The sequence below is a fragment of the Triturus cristatus genome, chromosome 1_1 (assembly GCF_964204655.1).
Source record: "Triturus cristatus chromosome 1_1, aTriCri1.1, whole genome shotgun sequence".
Lineage (NCBI taxonomy): Eukaryota > Metazoa > Chordata > Amphibia > Caudata > Salamandridae > Triturus > Triturus cristatus.
In genome coordinates this window covers 94,836,074-94,853,647 of record NC_140579.1, presented here as the reverse complement: position 1 = coordinate 94,853,647, position 17,574 = coordinate 94,836,074, and the positions used below count along the sequence as shown (strand labels likewise).

Below are 17,574 nucleotides of genomic sequence, written 5' to 3'. Positions count from 1 at the left end.
ACATTGCCGCTCTAATGAGTTTCCTATCTTCAGTTTATCAACTACTCAGGAGCTGCACTAAAGGATTAAGATGGTTATATTATGTTATGTTTAACAGATTTGTATGATGCAGGTTATCACCTGAGGCTATCAGGTACTGGAGCAGGTGCGTAGGTCTGGGGGTGCTAGAGCAGGAGCATATGCCCTGCAGGGCTCCTATTTGAACAGGTCTGCAGCTTCTTGCAGAATATGATGAGTTAAGTTGCAGTTCTAATGTGAAGAGGGTGTTCGTTTTGGCAGCGATGATGGAGAAAGTGCGTCTTCCTGCCCTGTTTCTCTGAATGTGTGGGATATGTGCGAGGGAGATACAGGTGGAGCACAGCTATCTGGACAGTTGGTAGAGTTGGAGTCGGTCCTGTGTTGTAGAAGGTTTTGGAGGTGTGTTTGAAATTGCAGCGTTTCTGGATGGTTAGCCAGTACAGTTCTGCTAGGTAGGGAGTGATGTGCGTGTTTCTGGGGACGTCTACTATGAGTCTGGCAGGGTTGTTTTGGATGGTTTGGAGTCTTTGCACGATTCGGGTTGAGATGCTGGCTAAGAGTTCAATGCCGTAGTCGAGTCTGCTGATGATGAGGACTTGGGTAAGCGTGTGTCTTGTGTGTGTGGGGAGCCATTTGAAGATTTTGTGACACATTCTAAGGATATGGCAACAGGATGCAATCATGGTCTTGACCTAATTGTTAATGGAGAGCTTGTCATCAAGGATGTTTCTGACATTGTCTGTGGGGGTGGGTGTGGGAACCAGGTCAGGTGGCAACCAGGAGGAGTCCCAGGGAGAGTTCTTATTTCCGAAGAGCAGAATCTCCGTTTTGTCTGTGTTGAGTTCGAGGCAGTTCACTTGCATCAAGTTGTCCATGTCAGACATTCACGGGTGAAGTTGCTCCTGGTGTTCATGCCATTAGCTGAGTGTCATTTGTGTAGGAGACGATGTTGATGTGTGTGGGTCCTTAAGATGCAGATGAGGGGTCTCATGTAAAGGTTGAACTGAGGGAGTCAGACTCATTGTGTTCTGTTGGAGAGAAAGGAGGAGATCCAACTTAAGATTGGTACTTGGATTCAGGATTCCAAAAGTCGAGCGATGAGGGTGCTTTGGGAGATGATGTAAAATGCCACTAAGAGGTTGAGCAGGACAGTGTTATATGGTTCCTACAAATTAAGTAGGACTGTGTGACTGGACAACATAAACCTCAGAATATGGGGACACACATATCCACACATATCATCAGGAAATATTGTCCCAATTCCAAGCTAGCCTACATTGCCTCATCTGAACCCCTAACCTTACCAAGGTACCAGATGTTAAAGCTACATTCTTTTGAAACAATAAGGCTTTCAGTCGACTTAACTTATCAGAGTTAATGTCCAAAAATAGGAATCAAATGCCGCAAGGTAACTTCACTAGTCGTGCGAGTAGGTGGTATTACAACAGGTCACTACCCTGGAAGCCGTTACCACATATGGCACTCCCAGTTTTATCACACAACAACCTTGGTTGATCACCAACATATAACTTCCATTTTAAGGTAATCCGAATACTAGCTGAATCAAGAAAAGTGGGACGCCGTTTAAATAACATGCCAAATTGGCCATGGATGCGTTCCACGCCCCATGAAGTGTCACCTCTTTACAAACTAATAAATTGCTGAATTAAGTTTCACATTCATTTCCACTAAGAAAGACTTCAGTTTCTGCATGCAAACATTTGTAATTTAGGGGCAGAAACCAAGTTTCATGCACAAAATCTCCCCTAAAGCTTCATATCTACCTACTTGAAAGTGTTTCAAACAAGGTGTCTCAGCTACTGTGAAAGGCAATTTTTCTAAATGCTCATTGTTTAACATTGTATAATTTGCATCTTTCTTTGCCATTCGGTTTTGTGTGCATGTTAAATTATAAGGCAAAAACAACTCAGTTGCATTCAGATATTTCCATGGCACATGGATTGTTTTTAAAATTTGCAATGTCCAAATCAATGGCATAATCAATCTCAGCTGACTTTGCCTGTGCTGGAGGAGAAACATATCATTCTGTATTATATCAAATGCAGATGATACAACAGTATTCAAAGAATAAATGCGAGTTGGCAATTTAGTCATGATATTATCTACAATATCCAATGCTTTTTTCAAATTTGCCCTATCAATTTCTCTTAAACTTTTGGCAGCTTCCTGCTGAGAAACTTTCCTAAGTTAATTGTATATGGCATGTATGAGATGTTTAGAACATGGCGACCTAGGGCCCAGCAAGAAGTCATGTAAATCCATGTCATCCAAAAGGAGAGATATATGTTCCTTAACTGCAGATAAGGTGGAATGCTGTAACCATTGCTGGCATAACTTTCATATGCTATAGGTGGTAACTATCCCTGAATGTTGTGACTGCACGTACCGGTGTCTGGTCAGCTTGCTTTAAAACGTATTGAGGTGTTTAAAAAATGTGCATGACAACCGTTAGTGTGGACTAGCTACACTAACCACTCGTCTGAACCTGAAATTGAAGAATAATATGTACCATTCTGTATCATATTATTGAGCTGTATCATTTTGCAGTGTTGCTAATTGTCAAACTCAAAATGTGCAAGAGAGGAAATGCACGGTGTGGTCATGTCTTTAATTTTTGTCAAGTTTCTGTTTATTGGCAATTCAGTATATGAACAAAACCAAATAATTTGGGCTACAAGCCATCACAACTTTCTGAAAGCATATCATATCTAGTTTGGTCACAGTTGCTTATCAGTTTGGAATGGTCAGATTGTGGTAAATATTTCGTTACCGGTACTATTTTTTATGCGGTAAAGTCTATTAAGAATAACTCAGTAAAATGAGAGGCAGAATCCGTGGTATTAGAGGTTTTAAAAAGGCTTTATTCCTATACAAAGGAATACAATTCGAATTGTAGGCGTTCTATTCCATCACCACGAAAGTTCAGGATTGAAGGGCATATATTATTGATAGGTAATCATTTTTATAGAAAAGGCATTTACAGTGAAACAGATGCAGTAGGCGTATCAACTGATAAGACAAAATAAAATATGCATGCGTAACTAGAATAGGCGTAACTAGAAAACGTCATTATACATGATGTCACAAGTGGGTGGATCCATAAGAGAATCCTGCAATGTCAGCAGAAATATTTGGCAGAGATGCGTGCGCAGCCGCATGACGTGTGATTGACGTGCAACTAGAGGGAGAAGGGGACTTGACATTTAGCTCTACATGTGGAGACAGAAGTCTGGGGTTATGTCAACCTAATCCCAAATCATATCTAATATCCTATGTTTAAAGAACTGTGTTATCCAAAAAGAGAGGTCTCTTAGGATAGAATCTTATTCTATACTGACTATACTGACTGTTAGTGCGTGTACAAGCGTCTAAGTGTCTACACTAGATGCGAGGGGGTAGGAATATTCCATGGTAACAGGGCTATGAATTACTTGCATGAGGACAGCGAGGCCTGGCCCTTTGCACGGTAGCTGGAGGAATGTTTACCTAAACTACTAGACAGGAATGCAGTCTGAGGGGCGGAGGAGATAATCTTGAAGGTGAAATACAGTTTTTGGCAGGCAACGGGCTGGATCAGGCACCGTTAGCCGCGCAGGGAGTAAGACAAAGTTCATGGTCACAGATGCAGGCTCAGACTGGAGCTTTCAGAGGCAGAAGGCAGGAAAAGGCTTGATGACAGAATTCGGGCCTACTCGCCTGAGTCTGTAAAATGTGGAAAGTGAACCACATAAAGTCGGTGGCCTTTCATACTTAGAAAAGGAATATCTGACCCATTCATGGTGGATCTGAAAGAGGACATGTTGACGGTGGACGCACATATATTTGCGTCTTTAAAACTGGAGCAGGAGGGAACATACATGTACTTATAGCATGTACATGGAGCCGTTGGGGTCTACGATAGGGGACATAACTGATCACAAAATTCATATTTCCTCATTCCCTCCTTGTCCCCTTCGGACCCTTAGGAGATATCGATCTTCATCAATCCATCGATCTGTTCATATAGCATCATTTGTTCTTCTTTCTTCTTCCGGGATCTCGAACGAAAACTTGGATGTGGGATACACGAGGTGGCACACAGACCACAAATCGCTGGCCCACATTGTAGACATAAGCAGCAACTGAATAGTATGAGAAAGCCAATACCTAGGAAGGAGAGCATTCTCCATCCCCAGGCTGACAACACGCCCCAGAACCAACCGGACCAAGTCCAGGTGCCTGGACTCTGGTGTATCTGGCTTACAATCTTATGAAGGCGGGTTATGGCTTTATATACTGACGGCGAATTTTCTGGTATGAAAATGCAACAACTTGATCCGATGACCCTACAAGCTCCGCCCCTATCGGCCAGGATGACGTCAAGGACAAGACGATTTTGAAGCACAACAATCCGCATAGCAGACTGCTCTTCTGTTAAATTGCCTAAGGCGGAAATAGTTTCGTTCACTACTGCTTCAAGGGTTCTGGTTAATCTACGTATCAGCTTACTATTAGTGACTGTACCTATATAGGGAAAGAAACCTTTATTGAAATCTGTGTATTTTTCCCATGCTGTTTCAGTGTAATCAACAATTGGGAGATCTCTCTGCTGTCTATTGTGTACTAAATGGGTATTTCTGTGATAATCAGGAGGAGCTAGGAAAACAGGTGGTAGAAGGAATGCTATGTAACAGGTACCATCCCAATCTAAAGGTAGGCGTATATATGCGGTCTGGCCACATATAAAGTAGGAATGACGGGAAGCTCTAAATGTAGACTTGCCTTGATCACTGAATTTTATTACAGTGGTGCATTTACTATGGCCCATGTGTATGGAACCATTCTTTCTTATACATAGTTCCCCTTTTACTGGGAATACTGACATGGCGGGCAAGATTGGTGTAGCTTCAGATTCAACGTTCAGGATCATGAGGTTAAGCGTAAAATTACCTAATCCATATACTTCATTTTCTAGATCAGTTCCTGTTCTTTTGGGAAGTCCCTCCTTGTTAGGGTAGCAGACTTTAAGCAAAACTAAGTTCAGGTTTCCCCATACCCAGTTGTCTTGATAAACTGCGGAATTTGAATCTAGGGAATTAATCAAACTAAACCATGCTCCACAGGAGCCATTGTGTGTGAACGGATAGGGAAAGAGGGGCAAAACTCCCTTATAGTTCTGATAGGGAGGGAGTCGGCCACATATCCAACAATTTGTGGCATTGCTGGTTTGATGAGAATGATGTAGCATACTAATGAAAGTGTTATTGCGCAGCGCAAATCTATAAGACAATTCATGTGGAGGTAATTCACTAAAAGAATGTTCTGCAGTTATATTATAAGCACGCTTAGGAACAGGATAATACATGTGCAATAGGATGCTGACAATGATGATCAGAAGACTTAGAAAAAACAAAATTAATAATGTTACTGTGCAGTGACTACGAAATGATTTACAATACGCATGCTTCTTGAGCAGCATTTGATTATTTCTTTCTCTATTCCGGTCTAGAGGATACATGTCAGAAACAAATTCAACCGATTCACCTTGGAGAGGACTTAAACAATCAAATTGTCTGACTTACTAGACCTCAATTTTAGTTTATACAGTTCTGATTGTGTTAATTCAGCCAAGGGAAGCTTTGAGTCTGTCTGTGAGGGAATACAGGGTGGAGTATCTACGCTGGATGGTAGTCCATAAAATTTCTTGATATGACTCGAGTGCAACCACCCTTTCCTTCCCTCGATTTTCACAGCTGTCCTTGTGGTGAGTAGAACCAACTTCGGTGACTTCCACCTAGGATCCAGTTGGGTCTTCCGGTCAAAATTCCTGACCAACACCAAGTCCCCAGGAACCACGTCATGGGGTTTTACCTCAGTATTGTCGGGAAAAGCTGCGGATACCTGTGAACGACAAGATTGTAGTGCAGACATCAAGGAAGCCAGGTAATCTGTCAGCATATTACAGTCAACATCAGTTATTTTACGAGGTATAGGCGTCCCCCACATATTTGGTGGTCTACCGAAGATCACCTCATACGGGGATAGCCCTGTTCGAGAATGTGCTACCATTCTCATGTAAAAGAGTGCAACTGGTAAGGCTACTATCCAATCTACTCCTTTTTCTCTACATATTTTGGACAATCTAATTTTCAGAGTTTGATTATGACGTTCCACGAGACCTGCCGCCTCGGGATGTCGGACACAGTGGAATTTCCATTGGTATCCTAATAGAAGGGAAACGTGTTTCATTAGTTCGGATGAGAACGGCTGGCCGTTATCTGAGTAGACAACACGTGGTAAACCGTACCGTGGGAAGAATTCTCGAACTAACTGTTTGGCAGTAGTCGGGGCAGTGTAATCTGAAACCGGGTATGCTTCTGTCCAACGGGAAAGAGCACAGACAACTACGAGAACATATTTGAATCCTCGACATCGTTCCATCTGGATATAATCCATCTGGAGGACTTCAAAAGCATGATCGGGAGTTTGGAATCCACCCTGTTCTACGGGGATGCTTTTACCTGGATTAAACTGACAACATATCATACAGGTACGAACTTTTTGTTTCGCTGCGGCTCGCAAGTGTTTGTTGAACCAAATGTGTTGAATGCTGTCTAGCATAGCTTTTTCTCCTAGGTGCGCTGGACTATGTATTGTGTTAATGATGACTTGGACCATTGAGTCGGGAAGAAACCATATAGATTTTTCCTTCGTCATCCATCCTTGATCTGTTTGGATCCCTCCTAATTCAGTCCATTTCTTTATTTCTTCTGGTGTAGCATGTGTCTGTATGTCAATTACATCAAGGGCGGGATCCTTAACTGTCATGCAATGTGTTGGTGTCAGGACTATTGTCTTTGTCATGTCAGTTGTGTGAGTCTGATTCTGAGCAGTCTGTTTAGCTGTTCTGTCAGCTAGGTCATTACCCTGAGAAATGATATCGGTAACTTTTGTGTGGGCTTTGCATTTCATAATCGATATTGCAGTAGGTAGATGAATCGCGTCTAATAGGGCTTGAATGAGGGGTCCGTGTTGGATGTGGGCACCGTGAGACGTTAAATAACCTCTCTCTCGCCACAGTACGCCGAAGTCATGGACGACTCCGAATGCATAACGTGAATCTGTGTATATGTTGACTTTTTTATTTGTGGCTTGAATACAGGCTTGTGTCAGAGCGATGAGCTCTGCTGCTTGAGCTGACAAAGTGTTAATACAATTTGTTTCAATGACTTCAGTGTCTGTTGTGACTGCGTAAGCGGCCACTAACTCTCCTGTACTTGTTCTCATACATGACCCATCTACATATAATGTCAAGTCTGGATCTGTCAAAGGGATATCTGTCAAGTCTTGTCTGGGTTTCGTCGTGATAGTAATGACTTCGACACAATCATGTGCCAATGGATCTGTTCCGCCTACTGGTAACAGTGTGGCAGGATTTAACGTATTACAACGTCTGATTTCTATGTGTGGCTGAAACAATGTTAATTCGTAACCGGTGAGTCTTGCTATAGTCAAGTGTTGTGTTTGTGTGCGGTTCAAGAGAACCTCTACTGCGTGTGGTACTTGTACTGTCAATTGATGTCCTAACACTATGGCATCGCTTTGTCTGATTGCTAAAGCTGTTGCTGCCACTGATTTCAGGCACGCTGGAAGTGCCTGAGCTACTGGATCTAATGTACTAGAGAAATAAGCACATGGTTTGTGTGATCCTGCTTGTTCCTGAGTGAGTACTGACAAAGCAGTACCTTCGCGTTCTGTAACAAAGAGTGTAAACTGTTTATTGTAACATGGTGTTGCTAGGACAGGTGCTTGGCATAAAGCTTTCTTTAAACTTTCAAAGGCATGTGTATGTTCTGGAGTCCAAGGGAGGACAGTCGATGTGGCTGCCTCCTGTGTTGTCAACTGGATGAGTGGTTTTGCTAGAAATGCATATTGAGGGATCCACTGCCTACAGTATGAAGTGAGGCCTATAAAAGCCCGCACCTCCTTTTGTGTCTTGGGTGGTGGCATGTTAGCAATTAACTGGATGCGATCGGGTGTAAGCTGCCTTCCCTCCTTGGACAGCGAGTGCCCAAGGTAAACAACTCGCGGGACACAGAATTGCAGCTTAGAAGGGGACACCTTGTGCCCCTTGTCGGCCAGAAATTTTAAAACCGTCAGTGACGCTTTTTCACATTCAGGTTCGCTTCGGGCGGTGATCAGCAGATCATCGACATATTGAAGCAAGGCAGTGTTAACTGGCATGTGGATACTGTCAAGTTCTCGTTTCAGTGCTTGGCTATAGATGCTGGGGCTTTCTGTAAATCCTTGAGGTGCGCGTGTGAATTTAAAACTTCGTCCATTTAAACTAAAACCGAATAAATATTGACTTTCTGGATCAATTGGGACACTAAAGAAAGCATTCTTGAGATCAATTACAGTGAAAAATGTTGCTTCTGAGTCAATGGCTGTCAATAATGAAGAGATGTCTGGGACCACGGGGTATTGTGGTACAATGCATTTATTTAATTCGCGCAGATCAATAACTAATCGGTATACTGGCGGAGCTTTTGGATCCGTTCTTTTAAGAATCGGAACTATCGGGGAATTACATACATTGGAGTCGGTTTCGACAACCACTCCTTGGGCAATAAGCTCGTCAATGATTTGCAGTAAAGCCACTACAGCATCTGGAGGTAACTTGTATTGTCGCATTCGTGGTAGTACCACTCCTGTCTTTAGTGTGACTCGATATGGTGTAATGTTCATGCAACCAACATCAGTGGGGCCTTGTGCCCATAAATGTGTAGGTAAATTCTGCAGTCGGTGATCCATGTCTCTGGATACGTAGTGACCTTTAAAGTCACGTAAAAATAGTCGTACTCCTTCCGGGGAGCAACATATTATGGCTCCTAGAGCTTTCAATGTTTTTATACCTAACAAGTTTTCTGGACATGATTTAGTAAGCAATAAATCTGTAGTACGTGTCAGTGGACCGACTGTAAGTGGAAGAGGTTGTGTTACGTCATTTATTATAGGTTTTCCTGAGAATCCAAGGGAAATATTTTGTGAGCCTGAGAGGGGTGCCCCTGGAACTTAACTGCGTCTTATAGTTGTTCTGCTTGCCCCTGTATCAAGTAAAAACTTTCTGTCTTCCCCTAATAGTTCACTATGTACATAAGGTTCCTCTTGGTCTACTGGAACCTCTATAAGGGGTAAGCCAACTTCCCTCTCTAGGCTATCTCATGAGTATCGCTGATAATCGGGATAATCTGTTTGTGCGTACTGATACATCTGTTGTGTTGTTGCTTGTGTTGCAGCAACAGGCTGCGCTTGTGGTGGTGCTACGATCTGTTGTGGAGCTGCCTGTTGCGGAGCTAATTGTTGCGGAGCTAACCTAGGTTGTGCATTCTGAGGGATTTGTTGTTGATTCTGATCCTGTCTAGGTGGACGTGGTCTCTCATGTGTTCTACCTGTGGCAATATTATGTTTCAGGACTGGACAATCATGTATATAATGACCTGGTTGTTTACAATAGTTGCATGTCCCTTTCGCAGGACTTGCGGAATCACCCTTTTGATGACTATCGGCTGGAACTGATTGTGCAACAAGCATTTTCATTTTTGTATCTTTCATACGTCTTTGTTCATGTTCTTGTTCTTCTCTAATTCTATTGTGGTGATATTGTAACATCTGTAGCATCTGTGATGGGGTATTACCTTGCCAGGTACTTTCGAATTTTAATACTCTATTCTTGACTTGTAGCAGAGAATTTTCAACTAATTTTGTCACAAACAGATGTGGATATGACTCACTACTGGCTTTTATGCCACTATTTATACTAAAACATTTTTCAAATCGGGAATAGAAATCACTAGTGTCTTCATCTGGTTTTTGTTTACAGGCTGAGATTGCACCCCAGTCTTCCTTTTTCGTAGTTAATAAACGTGGCAGTACCTGTATTAGTAATCCTGCTAGTGCTGTAGTCTTTTCCCCAAGCCCTGCTCCTGCAGCTCGGGCCTTTTCTTCGTTTTCTAATGCTGTCCAATCTATCTTTTGGTCTCCCACCTCCCATTCTTTTTCTTTGAGTTTCTCATAAACACCGGCGGGTAATAGGACCTTTAATATTTTCATAATATCGGGGTAGGTATACTCTCCCATGAGTAACATGTCTTTTATCTCACGGTGGAAACCTGCTGGGTCCTTGTCATGGCTGGGTACTACTTTCTTCATTTCTAATAATTCCAGTTTAGTTATAGGCGTGTACACAAACACGCGTGTAAAATTATCACCGGCACCTCTAATTGGGTGTACTTCGCGTAACGGATTCTGTCTATCTATGTGATACATTTTTCTTCCCATGATGGGAACTGGAACGTGTTCTGGGCATACGAAATTTAAATATTGGTTTCGGGATTCTAGAATTTCCTTAATCAAATCAGTACCTGACCCTCTCCATATATTCGTGAGTAGTTCTGTCAATATGTCAGGTAAGGGTCCTGTATCGGAGTGTTGGCCTTTATATAATATAAGGAGGTGTTGAATCATGTATATACTAGCTAAACGCTGTTCATATGGGTCTAGATTCAGAAACGTGTGTGCAAGTACATCATCATTGTATTCGCCGGGACTGTCAGCCCATTGTACTGCGGACCTGGCTAATTCTTGTTCATCCATGGAATCAAGCACGTGGTATCCCCTTCGATCTCGGAGTAATTTATCAGCGGCTTGGAATAAGTGTTCAGGGGATTTCGTATTTAGCATAGGGTTTGGAAGATGTCTATTACATTCTGGACGTATTGGACGTATTGGGTCGTTAAAACCTCTGGTATTATTATGGGGTCTTCCTTTACCTACATAAGCTATTGTATCTAATTGGTCTGATTCTTGCTCCTCCTCCTCTCTGTTTAGGTCAGCGGCGTCTATCTCTAATCTTTCTTCGTGTATTCGTTCTACTTCTTTGCGGATCTTTCGGTACATAGCTACTATACATAACTGTTTATCATGTCTCCCTTCTGATATATTCTGGCCCCAAGTGACAAGTTTTTGCATTTCTTCCGGATTTACCCCAGGCCGGTCTTGATTTCTGATTACACAGTTTATGAGGAAACGTAACAGTTGTCCCTGTACCTCCGCTTTCTGGTACTCCATGGCTCTGCTAATACTTTCAGGACCTCGTCCTGACTGGACAAAGTGATATATATTTTCTAGATGTGTAGCCATTCCTGGTAGCTTCGTTAAATATATTGCAGCTCGTCGAATACGTAATGATGACAGCAGCATTTCGTCCCGTTTACCGGGCACAGGATCATATCTACAATCTACTAGAAGTTCCTTGAGCATGTCGGGGGTTGCTAATTTGGGCGTACGTTGGTGTGCTAATTCTCTAAGGGAAAATTTATTTCCTCTGGGTGGCGTAGAAAGAATGTCTGTCGTACCTCCTGTAGCACCGTCTGGGGTGCTGGACGTGAAAGGATTTGTTGAAGGTGAGACAGCAACCGTCGTTGCGGGAAAAGCGGTAGAAACAGATGTGCTTGTCGGAATGTGTGTCAGAGCTGGTTGTTGTGGAGGTACAGACGGAGAATCTTGGCGATGCGCATCATCGGCAAGCGGTCTATGTGGTGCGGTATTAGCATACTCGGGAGCTGCGTCATCTAAATAAGAGGAAAGGAAAACATCTTCTGCGGTTCTAGGATGCCCCTTGGGATGTGCTTTTATCGGAAACAATGGAGGTGGCAAGTCTTTTGGTATTTCCGGAGTAGCCTTAGGTAACCCTTCGGCCAGAAGTGGATACATACCATTCATAAGGGCGTTTCTTTGTCTGTCTATTTGTTCTGATTTTACTCGGGTACCTTCCTCGAGTAATAGATTTTCTCGGTTTTTATTGGAATTCTCTCTACCTTTCTCTTCCTGTCTGAGTGCTTTTTCCGTGCGTCTATATGATTCTTTACGCCATAATTCAATGGCATCTTTCTGCGACTGTCTGGCTTTCTTTTTCCATAATTCTTCTTCTACTCTCATGATGCAATCTGCATCCCAGGTCCCCGCTGCGGGCCATCTCTGACTCTCTGGTAATTCTTTGGTGTAGTCCACCCATAAATCAAGAAATAATACGGCATCTAGGCCATGCTTATGATACATAAAGTACCCTGGAGTGTCCCTAGGTGGGATGGGAACAGCTTCTTCGAGTACACCTTTTCTAGTTTTGATCTGTCTTAGTTTCGAGAAGAGCGGCATTTTTAGACCTTATTACTAGAACACACTTTATAAAAAACACAATAATGAACAGTCATTCACACCACAATATATAGAACGTATTTCAAAACATTTAACACTTAACAGTTTTACGAACAATGATAACTAATAGAAAACTAGTTACTGACATAATACTGACACTAAATAATACTTATTTATATTTATTTATATGCAAAACATACTATATATACTGCTAAACAGTACAGATACACTGCTAAAACAGTGCAGACCGGATTTGTGTACCCAAACCCGTCTTGACCGGCACAGACTATGTGCACGTTAAATGCCTCCCCGGTAATGGTACTCACCGGGTAGCTCGGAACGGAAGGCCTCGGAACGGAACTGAAACTGGACCGGACTGGACTCGACTCGACTGGACTCGGAACTTCGGAACCTGGCGGGTCTCTGTATACCTCGGATCTTGCTCTCTCAGCTAGGCTCTGGTCGGGATACTTCGCACTTCTCACCGCCTCGTCTGGGTGTTGATCGCAGCCTCAGTCGTCCCCGCTTGGCCGGAGGGAGATACAGGAAATCCTGCAGATACGCGTTTTTGTCCGTTCAGCTGTGGCAGGAGACCGGGCCTGCAACGCACCGCCGGCGCGTGAGATGAGAAAGTGTCCCTATTCGGGCGCCAATTTATGTGGTAAATATTTCGTTACCGGTACTATTTTTTATGCGGTAAAGTCTATTAAGAATAACTCAGTAAAATGAGAGGCAGAATCCGTGGTATTAGAGGTTTTAAAAAGGCTTTATTCCTATACAAAGGAATACAATTCGAATTGTAGGCGTTCTATTCCATCACCACGAAAGTTCAGGAAGGAAGGGCATATATTATTGATAGGTAATCATTTTTATAGAAAAGGCATTTACAGTGAAACAGATGCAGTAGGCGTATCAACTGATAAGACAAAATAAAATATGCATGCGTAACTAGAATAGGCGTAACTAGAAAACGTCATTATACATGATGTCACAAGTGGGTGGATCCATAAGAGAATCCTGCAATGTCAGCAGAAATATTTGGCAGAGATGCGTGCGCAGCCGCATGACGTGTGATTGACGTGCAACTAGAGGGAGAAGGGGACTTGACATTTAGCTCTACATGTGGAGACAGAAGTCTGGGGTTATGTCAACCTAATCCCAAATCATATCTAATATCCTATGTTTAAAGAACTGTGTTATCCAAAAAGAGAGGTCTCTTAGGATAGAATCTTATTCTATACTGACTATACTGACTGTTAGTGCGTGTACAAGCGTCTAAGTGTCTACACTAGATGCGAGGGGGTAGGAATATTCCATGGTAACAGGGCTATGAATTACTTGCATGAGGACAGCGAGGCCTGGCCCTTTGCACGGTAGCTGGAGGAATGTTTACCTAAACTACTAGACAGGAATGCATCGGATGAGGGGCGGAGGAGATAATCTTGAAGGTGAAATACAGTTTTTGGCAGGCAACGGGCTGGATCAGGCACCGTTAGCCGCACAGGGAGTAAGACAAAGTTCATGGTCACAGATGCAGGCTCAGACTGGAGCTTTCAGAGGCAGAAGGCAGGAAAAGGCTTGATGACAGAATTCGGGCCTACTCGCCTGAGTCTGTAAAATGTGGAAAGTGAACCACATAAAGTCGGTGGCCTTTCATACTTAGAAAAGGAATATCTGACCCATTCATGGTGGATCTGAAAGAGGACATGTTGACGGTGGACGCACATATATTTGCGTCTTTAAAACTGGAGCAGGAGGGAACATGCATGTACTTATAGCATGTACATGGAGCCGTTGGGGTCTACGATAGGGGACATAACTGATCACAAAATTCATATTTCCTCAAGATAGTGCAGCTCATCAGTAGCCCTTAGCGCCGTGGCCATTACCAGTAAGAGAAAAACAAACACAGAAAACAAAAGAAAAAAGAAGAATACAGATAACTAAAAGCCCCAACTTCCAACACCCCCGCCCTCTCCCCTCCCCGTGGTGGAGAAGCAGAACCCCCATCCCGTGCTAGTACCTAAATCTGACCCATGGGGTGCATTGGTTCTGGGCGAAGACTCAATAGGCGCAGTCTTTTATTCGATATGTGCCATCCGTGTAAGCCCCATTGCAGACTGTAAAATTGGAACAGGTGGAGTCCTCTCAGTGTAGGGGGGCAGACAGCTAGCGGGAGCCCCTTTGTAAGGTATGCTACTAGTGGTCCCCACGTATATTCAAAGTTCTTGTAATCGTCTCTAAAGATGTCCGCCATACTTTCCATCGTGAGTATTTTCCATAACTGGGAGTGCCATTGCGCCAGGATGGGTGCCCCTTTTTTCTTCCAATTAGCCGCTATCGTCTTTTTAGCTGCTTCCAAACAAGACCACATAATTGCCTTATCCGCCTTAGTTTGGTATTCTAGTGTGGAATCTCTAAGGCCCAGGAGGACCCTCTCTATGGAATTCGGGACAAGGTACACTAGTATCTCTTTCATTTGGGCCAGAATTTCTTCCCCAAATGGTTTGATTGTTGGGCAGTCCCACCAGATGTGACGGAAGTCTCTGAGGACCCCGCACCCTCTCCAGCAGAGATCCGAAGTGAGGGGGAAGATCTTCTTAAGTTTAGCAGGTACTAGGTACCAGTCGAATAAAATCTTATAGTGCACTTCCCTCAAGTCAAGTGAGTGGTTAAATTTAGGGATGTCTGTCCACAGGTGTTTCCAGTCCCCTTCAGTAATTTCCTGTCCCAGAGTCTGTTCCCTTGCAAATTTCTACCGGGGCTGTGGCGCGGTCATAGTGGAAACCAATAGTTTATAAAGAAAGGAGATCGTGGCCTTAGTAGAGCTAGCTTTCCTCACTAGCTTTTCTATCGGAGTCAGGTCTCTAGTTGTCGCTTTCCTGATTTGTGGATGTAGTACCCAATGCTTCAGTTGCAGGTAGTGAAAGTGCTCAGAAGGTGGCACCCCATAGTCCCGTTGGCAGTTTTCAAACAAGAGGATGTCATAATTATAAAAGAGATCGGAGATCACCTCACATCCTCCTTCTCGCCATGCGTCAAATGGCCCCTCTTTAAGTGCTGGGGGGAAGTCTGGGTTGAAGTGTACAAGGTTATAGGGAGAGGGAAAAGACGTCCAGCTCCTGCTCCCATTCACCACGTCCCAGATCCTAAGCGTGGTCGTGGTAGAGGTGCTTAGGTATGCATTGGTCGGTCTGTCCTTTTTAGGTTTCCACAGCACATCCCAAATTGTCCTCCCCACGATGGCCCAGTCCATGTGAAGCCAGTGTTTGTCTGACTCCCGCATAGACCATTCTGTGTTGACCCTTAACTGTGCTGCCTTGTAGTAGTGCTCGATGTCCGGGAGAGCCACCCCTCCCCCCCCCCCCCTTGGTCTCCTTAGTACATGGAAAGTTAACCGAGCCCTACTGTCCTGCCAGATGTAGCTGTGTATCATCCGTATTCCTTTCAGATATGCCTTGGCTATTTCTATGGGGAGCCCCTGAAAAAGGTAGAGTAGCCTAGGGAGAAGGGACATTTTAACTGCATGAATCCTACCCAACCATGAAAGAAACATGGGTTTCCATCGCTGGAGTTCTTGTTTGACCTGTCTGAGTAGGGAAGGGAAATCCTTCCAAACCCGGGGTAAGCTGAATCCCCAAATAGGTTAAACTGTGCTGGGCCCAAGCATAAGGAGAATCCTCCTGTATTAGGAGCCTCTTCCCCTCTGATAGTGTTAGGTTAAGGATCGAGTATTTAGAGAAATTGACCCGGAAGCCTGCCACTCCCTCAAAGGATGATAATTTTGGTTGTAATGCTCGAAGGGACATTGTAGGAGCTGTGAGGGTCAACAGAATACCGTCCGCGAAGAACGACACCTTATGTTCATCACCCCCGAATCTAATCCCCTGAATGTCTGGGTTCGCCCTGAGTCTGGCCACCAGCAGCTCGATACTCAGAGGGAACAGCAGGGGGCTAGCCCTAGCTCAAAGAACGCCGAACTCATGCCTTTAACCTGAACTCTAGAGCGAGGGCTTACGTAATTGGCTCGTATCATTCGCAAGAACTTGTCCCCAAAGCCAAATTTTTCCAGGGTAAGAAACAGGAAGTGCCAGTCCACCCTGTTGAATGCTTTTTCCACGTCTAGTCCCAGGTTATCGCTGGGAATTTGAACGTATTGGTTTTTTCGATAAGGTGAAGCGTCCTGCGGATGTTATCGTGCGTCTGCCTCCCTTTTAAAAAAACAGACTGGTCCGGGTGAATAATGTCGGGGAGTACGTTTTACAAGCGGGTGGCTAAGATGGTCGAATAAAGCTTGGCATCTAGACATAGAAGAGCTATCGGCCTGTATGAGGTGCAGTATGAGGCGCAGTGCTGCGGGTTCTTCCCTGGCTTTGGGATCACTGTAATGAGCGTCTCTGCCATGGTAGGGGTAACTGTCTGTCTCGTTGCTATGTCATTGAATAATGTTGTCAAGTGAGGCAGTAATTCCGACGTGTACGTCTTATAAAAGAGGGCTGTCAGTCCGTCCGTCCCCAGGGACTAATGAGGTTTAAGCGCTCCGATCGCTCGGTGTACCTCTTCTTCAGAGATTGGGGCGTCCAGCTGGTCTCTCCAAGTCTCTGAAATTCTAGGGAGCGTGAGTGAGTCTAAATAAGCCGTCTGGGTTGTGACGTCAGGGGAGTCGCTTTATAGAGATCCTGGTAAAATGCACCGAACAAAGAGGCTTTGCCCCTGTCTTCTAATTCTAACTCCCCTCCCTCCTTGTGAATTCCTCCAATATACTCCCTCACCCTTTTTTCCCTAAGCTGCCTCGCAAGGTGTGTGCCCACATTATTCCCTTGCGCGCACGCACTTCGTCGGAGACGAAGAAGCGTAAATTCAGCTGTTTGTGTATATTGCTCCCAATTTCCCTCTGAGAGTCCCGAGCTGGTGCTTTAGGCTATGTGTGGGGTTTATTTTTTTTTTTATTTTTTTTTGTTTGAAACCGTTTATTGCAGTCTTCAAATATATACAAGTATGGGCCTACAACCATTCTGGCCGGCCGCTAGAGTGACAGGAGAATATGACATACATACAAAAAAGGCTCTTGGCGTTGCAGAGAGGTAAATCAGGAGGTATCAACGACGTGGGCCACATAACTCCGAGCCCGCAATACGGTTTCATTTTATAAGAACACAACAACACACAAAAACCACACCCGCAAGGCAACCCGCAATCCGAAATGACAGCACGTGCTCCGTAAGTGGGGGACCCCAACCATCCAAGAGAATCTAAAGAGGGGAACGGGAAGAGAGCACGGACCGGGGGACCCTGTGCACGGGGCCGGGGGAGGGGGTCAACTAGGGGGACGGAGCTGGC

General features: G+C 44.2%; 1 protein-coding gene across 1 annotated transcript in view; it reads left to right on the top strand.

The window, feature by feature from the left end:
* Positions 1-17,574, top strand: part of LOC146869599 (butyrophilin subfamily 3 member A3-like) — a 299,341-nt gene that overhangs the window by 226,588 nt on the left and 55,179 nt on the right. The window lies entirely within an intron of this gene.